Source organism: Osmerus mordax, chromosome 12 (genome assembly GCF_038355195.1).
Source record: "Osmerus mordax isolate fOsmMor3 chromosome 12, fOsmMor3.pri, whole genome shotgun sequence".
NCBI classification, from domain to species: Eukaryota; Metazoa; Chordata; class Actinopteri; order Osmeriformes; family Osmeridae; genus Osmerus; species Osmerus mordax.
In genome coordinates, this window is record NC_090061.1 from 13,552,443 (window position 1) to 13,565,286 (window position 12,844).

Consider the following 12,844-nt stretch of genomic DNA (forward strand, 5'->3'; position numbering starts at 1 on the left):
GTGTGTGTGTGTGTGTGTGTGTGTGGGCTCACTCGCTTGTGCTTTATAACCTCTCAAATGAATTATGATGGCTTCAATCTGCCTAAAATGTTAATGGTGTAAACAAGGGAAGAACAATCTAGAAAAGCAATCTCTTTAATTGCCACTAAAAGAGCGTGCTAGCTGGTTCGGAGGTTCCAATCGAGAGCCATATGCAGGCCACCACTAAAGCTTCATGAAGCTGGACCCAGGCCAGCTCTGATGGATGCCATGTGGTGGACAGTCTGAACAGTGCTAGCTGGTCTGACACACTGCCTGAACTGGTCTCGACTGAGTACAGCAAAGTTCACGACAGTGGGATTCAAACCCAAGTTTACAGTATACCTAGCAGGGATGCACTAATTTCCAGACCAAGAAAACCTCCCTGCTTGTAGCTCTTGGAGGACATTTTGGGCTTTTGGCCCGGCACTAGCATCACTAACAACCACACTGCTGAGACAATTCTGCTCTGTTTTGGCCATAAAGAATTCAGCAAAGGAAGTGGGCCTACTAACAGTGTTAGCTGTCTCACACTGTGTCCTGGACTGCTAACAAGCTCACAGGGAGAGAGAGACACAGAAACTCCCTCCACTCACACACTCAGACAAATGCTCCAGCGCTACGTTAGCCTAGCTGCTAACTGCGCTAACAGCACTAGCCGGTTGATCAACGTCTGTCCGCCCATTTGCCCGAGGCAGTCCTCCACACCCCCGGCTGGGAGGAAGGAAATGCTGACTGGCTAGTTTGGCGCCGACTCCCCGGCCAGTCATATCTATCATAGCCTGATGCTAATGGCGCTAACAGACCTGTAGCCCCGCCTCCTTCCCCCTTAGCCAGCATGGCAGCAGAGATGTGACAGAGAAATGAGTTGAAACTAATGATGGTAATGAGTTGCAGTGCCCCCCTGCCAAACTGCCACTGTCATTAATACTAGCTCTGCAAGCTCCTCCAAGCGGCCGTGTTTCAATACTGCCTCCACAGGCTCCACCGAGTGGCCGTGTTTCAATACTGGCTCCGAGTCTCCCATGCCGACACGAGCATGGCGCTGAAGAGAAGGTTCTGCAGAAGCTCTTTCGTTCTGACTCATGCAAGTGCACGCATCCCCAATTAATGGCACGTACGCTAGCACACCAACACACACACACACAGGCACGCTAGCACACCAACACACACACACAGGCACGCTAGCACACCAACACACACACACAGGCACGCTAGCACACCAACACACACACAAAGGCACGCTAGCACACCAACACACACACACACACAGGCACGCACGCGTCCACGTGTTTGGCACTCAAAGTCCCAGCAAACGGTTTGATTCATCGTCACATTAATGCTACTTAAGTGCACCGAAAATGAACTTGTCTCTTCCGTGGCGAGGCATTGGGAGTGGCGTTCCCTCTGTGGCATCTGCATAACACTACAAATCTAAACTGCATTAACTATGAATCCCAACATGTCTGCGAGTAGGCCTGCGTCGAGGAGAGAGACAGGGGGAGGAAGAGAGAAAGGGAGAGATAGAAAGATAGACGGAGCGAGTGAGTGGGAGAGACAGAGAAAGAGAAACCAACCCGGAGAGAGAGAGGGAAAGGAACAATCCTTGAGCGGAGGAGAGACAGAAAGAGAATCGGGAAGCGGGGTAAGTTACAAAATTATAATTATTTTCTAATCCTCCCATGGCTGATAAGAATCACTTCAGACATGCATAGGAAAGCTGCCTTTCCGTGGTAGCGGTTGCGGGGCGAAGGAAGCAGCAGCCGTGGATGCAACCCCCGTCACCTTGGGAACGAGACTCCGCGAAGGAACCCCCCCCCCCTCCCCCTTCCCGCCCCTGCACCCCACCCCTCACCCCCGCAGCCTAAATTAAAACATTTCGCATCCACCAGTAAGACACCCCCCACACACACACACACACACACAGACACAGACACACACACTCTCTCCTCTCATCACTCCCTGTCTCTCCAGGTCTCTGTATGGGCATTAGGACTGACAGGCTGTCTGCTTCGCCTTGGAGACTCCACCATTGAAGATCGCATTTACATCAAACCAGCTCCTCCTCTGATGCAGACACACCAACGTGTCGCACGCAATTCCAGTTCGGTTCCTCTCCTCAGACATCGGCTGGTGAAACTCATTTGAATCACTCGCTGGAGCACTGGCCGTCAATCACTTACAGACGCACACGCACACACACACACACACACACACACCAGTGGATTGCAAGTCAGCTAGCTGACGAACTACAAGACCTCAGACTGTCTGTGTGTGTGACTCCAGCTGCCGTAATGGAGACTGACCCTCTCGATCCTCTCAATGCTTAAGCACCGTGCGTGACGGGTGTGTGCCCGTGTGTTTGTCTTCCTAAGCCTCCCCCCCACTCTCCACGGCGGTATGTGCCCGGACCCCCACTGTAAATATGCAAGGCCGCTTCCGGCATCTCTTGGCAGCGGCCGGTATTTGAACACGGCACGATGATCCTCGCCGAAAGAGCGTAATCCCTGCCAACCCTCCCAGCTCTGTCAGCAGTGGCGCGGCGCCAGGAAGGGAAGCGAGCGCCGGGCTTGATTTCGCGGCGCCCGCTGCTCTGCCAAGGTCAAGTGTATTTAGCCGAGCATCTTCGCCGCTCTGCAGGGGGGGGGCTTGCATATTCACGTTCGCGTTACGAAAACCATTCATATCGCTCGGACAGATCGATTTTTCTTTCCGGACGCTGAAGTTTAACTTGGGGTACAGATAGCTGTTGGAGGGAAAGGATGCCGGAATGCGGGGAATAATCCGGATGTCTGGATAGTCTAACCAAAGTCTGCAGATGTGTGCTACCACACAACGTCTCATACATGATATCAACCTGACAAGAAAGAGAGAAAGAGAGAGAAAGAGAGAGAGAGAGAGAGACAGACAGACTGACTGAGAGAACCGAAGGGTGAGGAAGGACAAAGGTTCAAAAGAGGAGCCACGTGGAACCAAAGGTAGATGACAGGAGGAGGGAGGAGGAGGAGGAATAAAGCCAGGTAACACCCCGCTGATCAGCAACTAATTAAACGATGTCCAACGTGGAGGTGTGCTAAGATCGGCTACCGAGCCCGCCCTTCGCTTCCGACGCCGCGCCACGACAACACAGCTTCGCCTCGAAACTTCGAAATAGCGACTAATTATAACGAGGTGGAGAGCGGATGTCACAATATAAAGTGCTGCTGCTTTGCGTTGGTTATTGTCCTCTACGGTTTATGACACGTTTCCTTCTGGAAGTGGGTGTTCCACACTTTGTGTTTTTTCAACACATGCAGCAGGTAGTCTATGCCTAATTAAACTGTCACAACTGGCTCCAGTTGTCCACATTCAGGGGATTGTGAGGGATGACAAAATAATGTATTTACAACTCACAAAGATGGCGAAACAAAATCCAAATATGTGGTGTGTCAGGTAATCAGTAGTGTTGGGAGTGTTTGGGTGAGATTTCAAAGTGTAGATGTGTCAAACCAAGCCAACGTCTAAACAGCACCCGGAATCTCAAGCAGGTGAGCGAACATAGGAAGCAGCCAAGATGCAGGCGGTTACCCAGACGACCCCCCTAAACCCTGCATTCCCTTTCCGGAAAAATCGGCCACGCAGGCAGCGAGACAAAGCAGCGCAGAACTCCGGCAGTTGGACCTCACATGCCGAAGTATCCCCAGTCTAACAAAACGACTGGCGTCGACGCGTTCATCTATGTCGCGTCGCTTGCGCCGGGGGAACACGCTCAGACTTGACTACGTGTGAAGCGCACAGCTGTAAACTGTGATGTTGTCTCAGGGATGAGAGAACCCCCTGGTCTATTCTGAGGTGGAAGAAAAAGAAGAACAAAATAACCAAAAATCCCCGTAGAACACAGAGACATATGCTTACGACAAGAAGGCTGGAGCTAGCCTAGATTACACGGGGTCTTCCAAGTGGTAGCCGTACGTGTTGCTCAAAGACAAAACAGGGGAAGGGAGAGAAAGGAGGAGAGGATGGGAGTCAGGTGGCTGAGCGGTTAGGGAATCGGGCTAGTAATCCGAAGGTTGCCAGTTTGATTCCCGGACATGCCGACTGACGTTTTGTCCTTGGGCAAGACAATTCACCCTACTTGCTTCGGGGGAATGTCCCTGTACTTACTGTAAGTCGCTCTGGATAAGAGCGTCTGCTAAATGACTAAATGTAAATGTAAGGATGGACAGCCACTTAGCATTGGGTGGAAGCTGGCGTTTAGGGTCAGGACGGTGCCACAGCAGTCGGGGCTAGGTAGTAAAAACATCTTCGTGTCCGACTCTGTGTTTAGCTTCTGGGGTCAAGCCACTGAGAGGGGCTGAGAGGACAGAGACGGCGTGGGCATTGGGCCAAGGTGGACATGGGTAAGGTAGGACTGTGTAGGTCACGGAGGAAGGGTTGGGGTGGAGCCTGGGCCAGGGGAAGGGTCGAGTGGGTCCAGGTAATGGGGAAGCCAAAGGGGGGACGAGGGCCATGTGTGTGGGCCATGGGCCAGTCATGGCGGGGGCTCTGGACAGAGAGGACGGTCATTGTGGATGTTGGCTGCGATCGCGCGGACTACCTTTGGCTGACCAGATGCTTGTCGCCATGGTGAGGGGATACACCTGCTGTTTGGCGAACCACCTGCAGAGAGAGAGAGAGAGAGAGAGAGAGAGAGAGAGAGAGAGAGAGAGAGAGAGAGTGGTGGTGGGAAGTAGGAAATCCAAGGATTTGGAAGAAGAGCAAGCAAGAAGGAACGACACGAGGAAGACATGAAAAGACGGCAAGGAAGAAAGCAAATAGATAAATAATGTGAAAGAAAGAGAGGCCCTTGAAGTCCCATGGTGAATCTGGACCCAAGATATGCCACATGGAGGGAATGATCGGTAGAGGGAGAAAGATGGCACCAATCACAAAGTGTTGGCACTCTCAACAGTGCTGTGTTAGAAGGGTGCGTGCGGCCTCTCCTGTCATGCTTCGCTTGTCCTCCAGTAACCGTTAAAGCTGCACCAGGTAACATTGAGAAACAAAGTCGAAGCCAATTGGTTGGAACATGAATGCTTGGAATGTAATTGGCTGGGAAGTTGCAGGAATGTTTCTTTTTTTACTGAAATCTTACATACTGTACCTTGACACGTACTGGTGCACAATAACATGCGTAGGTCAGTCAGAATCAGTAACATCGCTTTCAATTGAAGGACACACAATCACGTATCTAATAGAAGTCCTTAAAGTGTGTATGTGCCTGTGTGTCTGTATGTGTGCGTGTATATGTGTGTGTGTGAGACATCTAGCAGACTGCTCCCACAATACTTGCACACACACGCTCACACAGTATAAAGGTGCACGTTCTCTTTATGAATCTCCAAACTGGGTGCTTGCCTAGACACTTGATGATTGATAATATGCTTGAAACCTCACCAGAGTGGAATAGACACACTCAATGCAGCTCACCCTTCAACAACAAAACTCCTAGAGTCTTGACAAGACATGAAAAGAAATATGAAATTAGCTAATTTCAGACATGGTCCTCTCGAATGTTGTTTTATGTTTGTGATGAAAGTGTGTGTGTGCCACAGTGTTATTTTTTTGGGGGGGGGGGAAATGACAAGCCGTGTTATCGCCTGCCAGAAAAGGGGCCCCCGTTAATTAGAACACAACAAGCTGACAGATTGAGATGTTAGGAGAGAAAACACTTGGAAACCCAGAGCCAGTCCTCAAAAACCACTTCGACTATCTACTCCGAGTCAGGTCGGAGGAGTAGTTGCTATAAATACGCCAAACGAGTTGTTTGGAAAACACATGGAGGTTAGAGAGAGTGACAAAGAGCGAGAGAGATAAAGGAAGGGAGGAGAGACAAGGGAGAGAAATAGGAAGAGAGAGAGAGAGAAAGAAGAGACAGGAGACAGAGAGAAATAAGAGAGGGAGGAAGAGGTGGGAAGAGAAAAACAGAGATACAGAAAGGAAGGAGAGATAAAGAGAGAGAGGAGGAGCGAGAGACGGAGAGAGAAATAAGAGAGACGGAGGGAGAGAGAGGAGCTCTCTGTCGCTGGCTGTTTGGTTTTCTGGAGCATGCTATGCTGGGGGCCATCCTGTACAGATCACACCTGATTCTGGTGCTGTGGTGCTGGGTTCAGGTGGGTCTAATCTGGCCTCTCTGACTGAAAATCACACCTCCCAGTGTTCTCTGTTCTGCTAGTCTGCCCTGCTGAAGATGAGTGTCATGTGGCGCTGTTGTGGTGTGTCTCTGCGTGTGTGTGTGTGTGTGTGCGTCATCACTGTGCACCTGTTTTTCTAACGAGGAGTGTATTTGAGAATCTGTTTGTGTGTGTGTGTTGTGCGCAAGCGCACGTTGTGTCTGCATGTTAATTGGCCATATTGGTTCATTGTTTCCAGTGAACTCTTCCACAGCTCGGAGATTCTCGATCATTTATGAAGAACACAGAAGTTCAATCTCCCCACATAATGTATAAGGGAGACACCCATTTTCTTCAGGCTAGACAAACACGCACACTCACACACACACACACACACACACACACCGGCCTAACCTATTTTGAGAAGGAATAGTGTTAGTAAAAAATGTGGCAAGTTTCTCTCTCTCTCTCTCTCTCTCTCTCTCTCTCTCTCTCTCTCTCTCTCTCTCTCTGTACTGAGCTGAGGAGACAGGAGGAGGGGGTGGGGGGGGAGGAGGGGGCTGAAATAGCAACACAGTGCTGGGAGATAAAGAAGCAATCAGCAGAACACATGGCCAGATGAAGCTTTTCAAGTCTGCGTGCTGTCCGCCGGAGAACAGAAGCACGTGGAAGGAAGGGGGAGGAGGAGGTGGAGGAGGAGTGAGAGAGAGAGAGAGAGAGATCATTTAAAGGCCTTTTAGCAGCCCTCCGCTCTCCCCATCCTCCCCAGGCCTGTGTGGCTTTACTGCTCTCATTATAACAAGGAGAAGCCTGCCTGGCCGTCGCGCGATCACTTTATCTCTCCTGTTTCTAATGGTCTGTCTCTCTCTCCGCACCCCAGGCTGAGAGGCGGGGGGCGTATGATGCCCTGTAATTGATGCAGGATCTGTAAAGATGATTTTCCGCTCTCCTGTCGTCCTAAAACGTGCGTGGAAGGGGGGGGGGCGTCGGGGGCGGTTTGGGCGATCAAGGACAAGACCAGTTACCGACAATCACTTGGAAATTGATCACTTGCCAAAGCGAAGGGACACCTGGCGTAATGAGGGTCGTGTTTGTCGCTGTACCGCCGGTATGGCGTTACAGCCTGTGGAAATTGGGGTGGCGTCGTCGCTTCCCCCGTCAGGTGCGAGGGAGGATGAGAGCCTGACGACTCCATCCCTCTGCGTGCCTCGCATAGTCGTCTGGATGTCTGGAGTGTGGAGCGACCGAATGAGAGCGCGAGAGAGAGAGAGAGGGATTGTGTGTGCGAGAGCGAGAGAGAGAAACAGACAGATTGGGACATTGAGTTGGGGAGAGAGAGAGAGAGAGAGAGAGAGAGAGAGAGAGAGAGAGAGAGAGAGAGAGAGAGATAGAGAGAGAGAGAGAGAGAGAGAGAGAGAGAGAGAGAGAGAGAGAAAGAAAGTAAGGGGTGGTGGAGGTAGAGAGAGACGGTCATTGTGTCATTATAATGACTAGGACCATGAGACGGTGACCAGCCTCCATTACAGACTCCTGTTCCTGAAATTACAGAGCTCAGCTTGGAAGGACTCCATTTTCCTCACACCTCACGCCTAGAGGTCAGGGAGTCTGTAAGGAGTCTGCCTCTCTGTCTCTCAGAGAGAGAGAGAGAGAGAGAGAGAGGAGAGAGAGACAGAGACAGAGACAGAGAGAGAGAGAGAGAGAGAGAGAGAGAGAGAGAGAGAGAGAGAGAGAGAGAGAGAGAGAGAGAGGAGAGAGAGAGAGAGAGAAGGAGAGAAGAAGATGGAAGAAAATAAGAAAGGGGGTGTAATTTGTCATTTAGGTCAAGGCTGACACTACCACTCTAACACACAGGCAGCAGATGACCAAGGATTGGGGTCAGAGGATCCAGCCGGGCATACACAGTCTCTTTATTTCAGTCTCTTTTCCACGCACGCACACACACACACACACACACACACACTCTCCGAATCCCCAAAGGGAAACAGGGAGAAGAAAGGGTGAATCACCTAACCTTAATCAAAAATTGTTAGCAATCAAATGATTCTTTTTTGTTTGTTGTGAAGGGTCTCCAGAAATGGAAGTCCGGTTCCACAGATACACCAATGACTCCTAATCCAGAGTCCTCCTAACCCAGAGCCAAGACAAGAGAGTTTCTCCACATAGCTTGGCCATTGTGCCGTAGCTTATTCTGACACTCTCTCACAGAAACAAGCACTTTCAGCCTGCAACCGTCGAGCAGTTCCGCAGGCCATGTGAGGGACAACAGATGCTTTCTTTTGTCTGCTGTTGTTGTCTTGGACCATGGTGGTCGTCATGGATATTCCATCTCTCGTCAGGCCGGGCTGAGTTAGGCTGGCTTGACCACATTCTGTCAAATTAGAGTTACACCCCAATCACCGACCCAAGGCCAACCGCAGCAAGCATGTGGAGGCACGTGCTCCTTTGCTGGCACACGCACACACACATTAGCGGTGCATGTGCACCGTCTACGACATGCTTTTGGCCTCCGTTCAGACCAGTCCGATCCTGGGACAACCAGGGGCCAATGAGCATTGACACTGAAATTCGATAAACATTGCAGGAGCCGCCCTTGCCAATTAGGTACCCCCCGCCCACCATCCCTCCTCAGGCACTGCTTCTGTGGAGAAAAATTTGGGGTTCCTTCGGGGGTAGGGGTGAGGGGCTGGGGGGGGGGGGGGGGGGGGGGTGCGGTCTGAGAGGGTAGAAAAATGAAAGGGGCCGATTGTGATGAACGGGGGGGAAGGGGGTAAAGTGGAAGAAAGAAGCGAGGAAGATAGGGAGGGGGGGGTAGCGAGGGGTGGGGGGCGGGGGGAGGAGGGAAACACATTAGGTCAGCTCTCACCCTTGAGAACTATCGGGTTCCACTTGACCCAATTAGAGAAGAGAGGAGGTGGGGGTGGGGGGGCAGGGAGAGCGGTTGTCCCTGTCCCCGCGACCCAACCCCTTGCTGCTGGGACCTCAGAGGGAAGGGTGGGTCTGGGAGGCCGAGGCGAGGAGGGGAGGGAGGCCTGAAGAGAGGTGGTGGGGTTGAGGGTCCGGAGGGGCCAGGGGGGCTGGGAGGCCTAGGGGGCCGGGGGACTGGGGGGCTGGGGGACTGGGGGACTGGGGGGCTGAATAAGGTTGCTGGGAGGGAAGAGAGGGAGGCTTGAGAGTCCAATGTGAGAAGGGGGGTGGGGGTGGGTGCAGAGGAGTCACTGAAGGTATTCGAGGCTGTTATTGTTTTTTGTTTTTTTTATTGAATGTGGTTGTTGGTTTAAAGAAAGATAAATCATATTCTTTACTCTTTTTAATTCTCGGCCTCTCTGTTGTGATGCCAGTCTCTGCATTTTTTCTTGTCTGTGTTTGTGCATGTGTGTGCACGTGTATGTGTGTGTGTGTGTGCACTTGAATGTGAGGGAGTGTGTACACGTATTGACTGCCACCAGAGGCTAAATTAATTTCCCAGACTTGTTTGATTGTTCTGCGCCCTGATTCACACCAAACATTCCTCACCCCCTTCTAAATCAACTCCCCTCCTCCCCTCCCCCCACCCCCCACAAACCCCTCCTTCCACGAGGCCACCCCTCGCTGACCCCCGTCCGCCCAGTAAAGTTCACCCCGGTTCATCATCCTCAACAACGCGCACTGTGACAGCGCTCTCCCTTCCCCCCCCCCGCCCCTTTCCCCCCCCTCCCCTCTCCCTCCCCTCCCCCGCTTCCTCCCCCGCCCCCGTCGTCCGAAAAAAAAAAACGACAAATGGCGTCGCCGCCGTCTCCGACCCGACCGGCCATGAAACCTTCGGCGATACTTTATACCCCCTCTATTGATTGGTCCCCGTTCCACGGTGCCCTCGGCCCCAGACGAGTCCCTCGCCGGCCCGCCTCGGTATCGATGAGGGGAAGATTTCTCCCCGTCCCTCCGTGCCCTTCCCCCGGTCTGCACCAGATGAAGTCATGTTTACGCCCCCCGTCCGTCCCTCTCTTGCTGGGGCTGAGAGGAGTGAGACCTGGGACATTGGCAGAAGTGCCCCCGCAATGAAATTGACATTCGTTTATTTTTGCCATCTCAAAGAAGTCTCGCTTTCAGCGCGTGATGTCTCCTGCAGCCTCCCTGGACGCTGGAAAGGGGTGGAGAGGGGCTGGGCTGGGCTAGGCTGGGCTAGGCTGGGCTGGGTTAGGCTGGAGGGGCTAGGCTGGGCTAGTGTGGACTGGGCTGGGTTAGGCTAGGCTGGGCTGGGCTGGGCTAGGCTGGAGGGGCTAGGCTGGAGGGGCTAGGCTGGGCTAGTGTGGACTGGGCTGGGTTAGGCTAGGCTAGGCTGGGCTGGGCTGGGCTAGGCTGGGTTAGTGTGGGCTAGGCTGGGCCGGGCCAGAATGAGGTTATAGGTCTAAGTTGATGATGTCATGTATGATGGCTGTACTATGGGTGATTGGTGAGCCATTACTTTGAAAAAGTGTAAAGTATTTCAATAGTTCAATGTCAATAATTATACACATGAACAAAAATGTAAAAAAAACGACCCTGATGTGCCTACATGTGTATTTCATGTTTCCCATTCATTGGGACTGGAAGAACACGCCGGAACCTTGGATTGTCAGGACGCCGCTTCAGAGACAAAGGAAAAAGAGGAAGAAGAAGAAAAATAAAAAATAAAAGCCAAAGCGAAGACGAAAAGAGCTAAAAAGGGAGAAAGGCGGAGAGCGCTGCAGACTTTGGAGACACCTTGACCCGGTTCTGGGGTCAAACTCCATCGCCGGCTGCCTTTGAGACGTGGTAATGAACAGTCACTTCCAGTAAGAGCCGCTCCAAAACTAGGCCAGGGGAAGGGAGAGGAAGGAGGAGGTGGTGGTGGTGGTGGGGGGGGTGGCGGACTAATAAGGACAAAGAGTGGACTCTCTTTTACCAAGGTGAGCCATTCAACAGCTGGCAGGGAGAAGGAGAGGACAAGGAGAACTTTGACCTTGCCTTGGTTCCACTTTCTCCCGTTCTGCGTACGAGAGCCACCCTGTCGGATACATCAGGAGACGTGTATTCGGCATTTGGAGGAGTTTTTCTTCTTTCCTCTCTTCTCCTGTCACACACAGAGATATTTGAATTTATAACGAAGACGCACACAATGGCTCGCAGGGGGGGTGACAGGAAAGACGAGAGCAAGAGAGGAGAAAACAGGGGAAGAAAAAGTAAACTCATTTGCAAGCGACTACACTTATAATTACATTTCAAGCTAAAAGCCTTGTTTGTCATGCGTTCTCATTTGCATCGCCCCTTAAATATTCATGAATTGATTTGCATGAGCAAGCACGCTGTCCACACATGAGACATCACACGGCATTTGGAAAAAGTACATTTGCCGTATTTGACAATCTGCTGCTTGCTACTAGATTTCCCTTTCAGGCGCACCAAGCAGATACTGTACTTACTGTAGAAAAAATTCATGTGCTTACTGGAAATGCGCCATACTTACACATATCTTTTTTTTTTGTTCCTTGAAGCATGTTATGGAGTGGGCATAGAAGAAATATTTCCTTCAATTATTCCTTGTCTGGGTAGAGGTTGGTTTCAAAGCATCCCATCAACTGAAGCCGTGAGAATGACATGAGATATTGATTCCATTGATCTGTTTGTACTGTATTCTTGTGTTTTCCTGGCCTGCTGGTATTGGTGCAGTAGCAATCCCACCCCCCCCCCCCCCCCCACCACCACCCCCACCACCCCTGCACTCTCTCTCTCTCCTCCTTTTCATCTCATATTCCTCTCCACAATCTCTTGACCCTCTCAGAGCAAAGATAGATTTTTCCTTTTTTTTCTTCCAGGTGCGTCGGAAAAATAATATCGCCGTTTGGAATGAAACGCATCTCTGTGTCTGCGGTACGAAGAACCCGAGCGTACATGCCGGGCTTGAAGTGGCAGGCAGTTCCAGATGACGTTTGAATACGTCTTTGTTTTATTCAATTGCTAAAGCAAACGCTTTGTGTTCTCTAAATGGCCGCCTCTCCTCCCATTACTGTCAGGTCAGGCCAGGGACGGTGTGCAGGACTGGAGAACCAACACGACAGAACTCCCTGCATATTTCATACCCTGGGACAGGCCTGGGGGATCGCAGTTCCTAAATAAGTAAGAGACAGAATGGTGGTGGTGGTGGTGGGGGCAAACCAGAAGAAGGATAGATTAGTCTCAGCTCAAAGTGTAACAATGCCTCACTGTTTCAAGCCCTGCATAATTTACCAGAGCCTGCAGTCCCAGTACGGAACCGGGGCCTCCCTCTGGGCCAGACACACGGACAGGCAGCCCTTCCGGCGCATTCTCCTGCCGTCGTTCCTCAGAGGGAGACTCACGTCAGACTCCGTTTTGTAGTGGCCCCGGCTGGAGCAAATCACAGCTCCGCGTTCATGGCGGAGCTCGTTTTTCCCAGGACGCACTTTGCATTTTAATGAGCGCCTTGCCTGCATACTAAGTGCACATTAAGCCTCCGCAGCGGGCCGCGTGTAGCGATACATTACGGTCAAAGTGAAACAGCCTCCTCAAATTTTAAAACAAACAAAGGCAGGAGCTGCAGAGGGTTTGGACCGAGTGGCAGCGATGCAGATTTTAGAGGCGTGCGGCGATAATGACGATCCCTACAGTGGAGTGGAGTGGATGAGGAGGAGGAAGGAGGAGGAGGACCCGCAGGAGGAAGAGGAAGATGGCAGGCGGAGGAA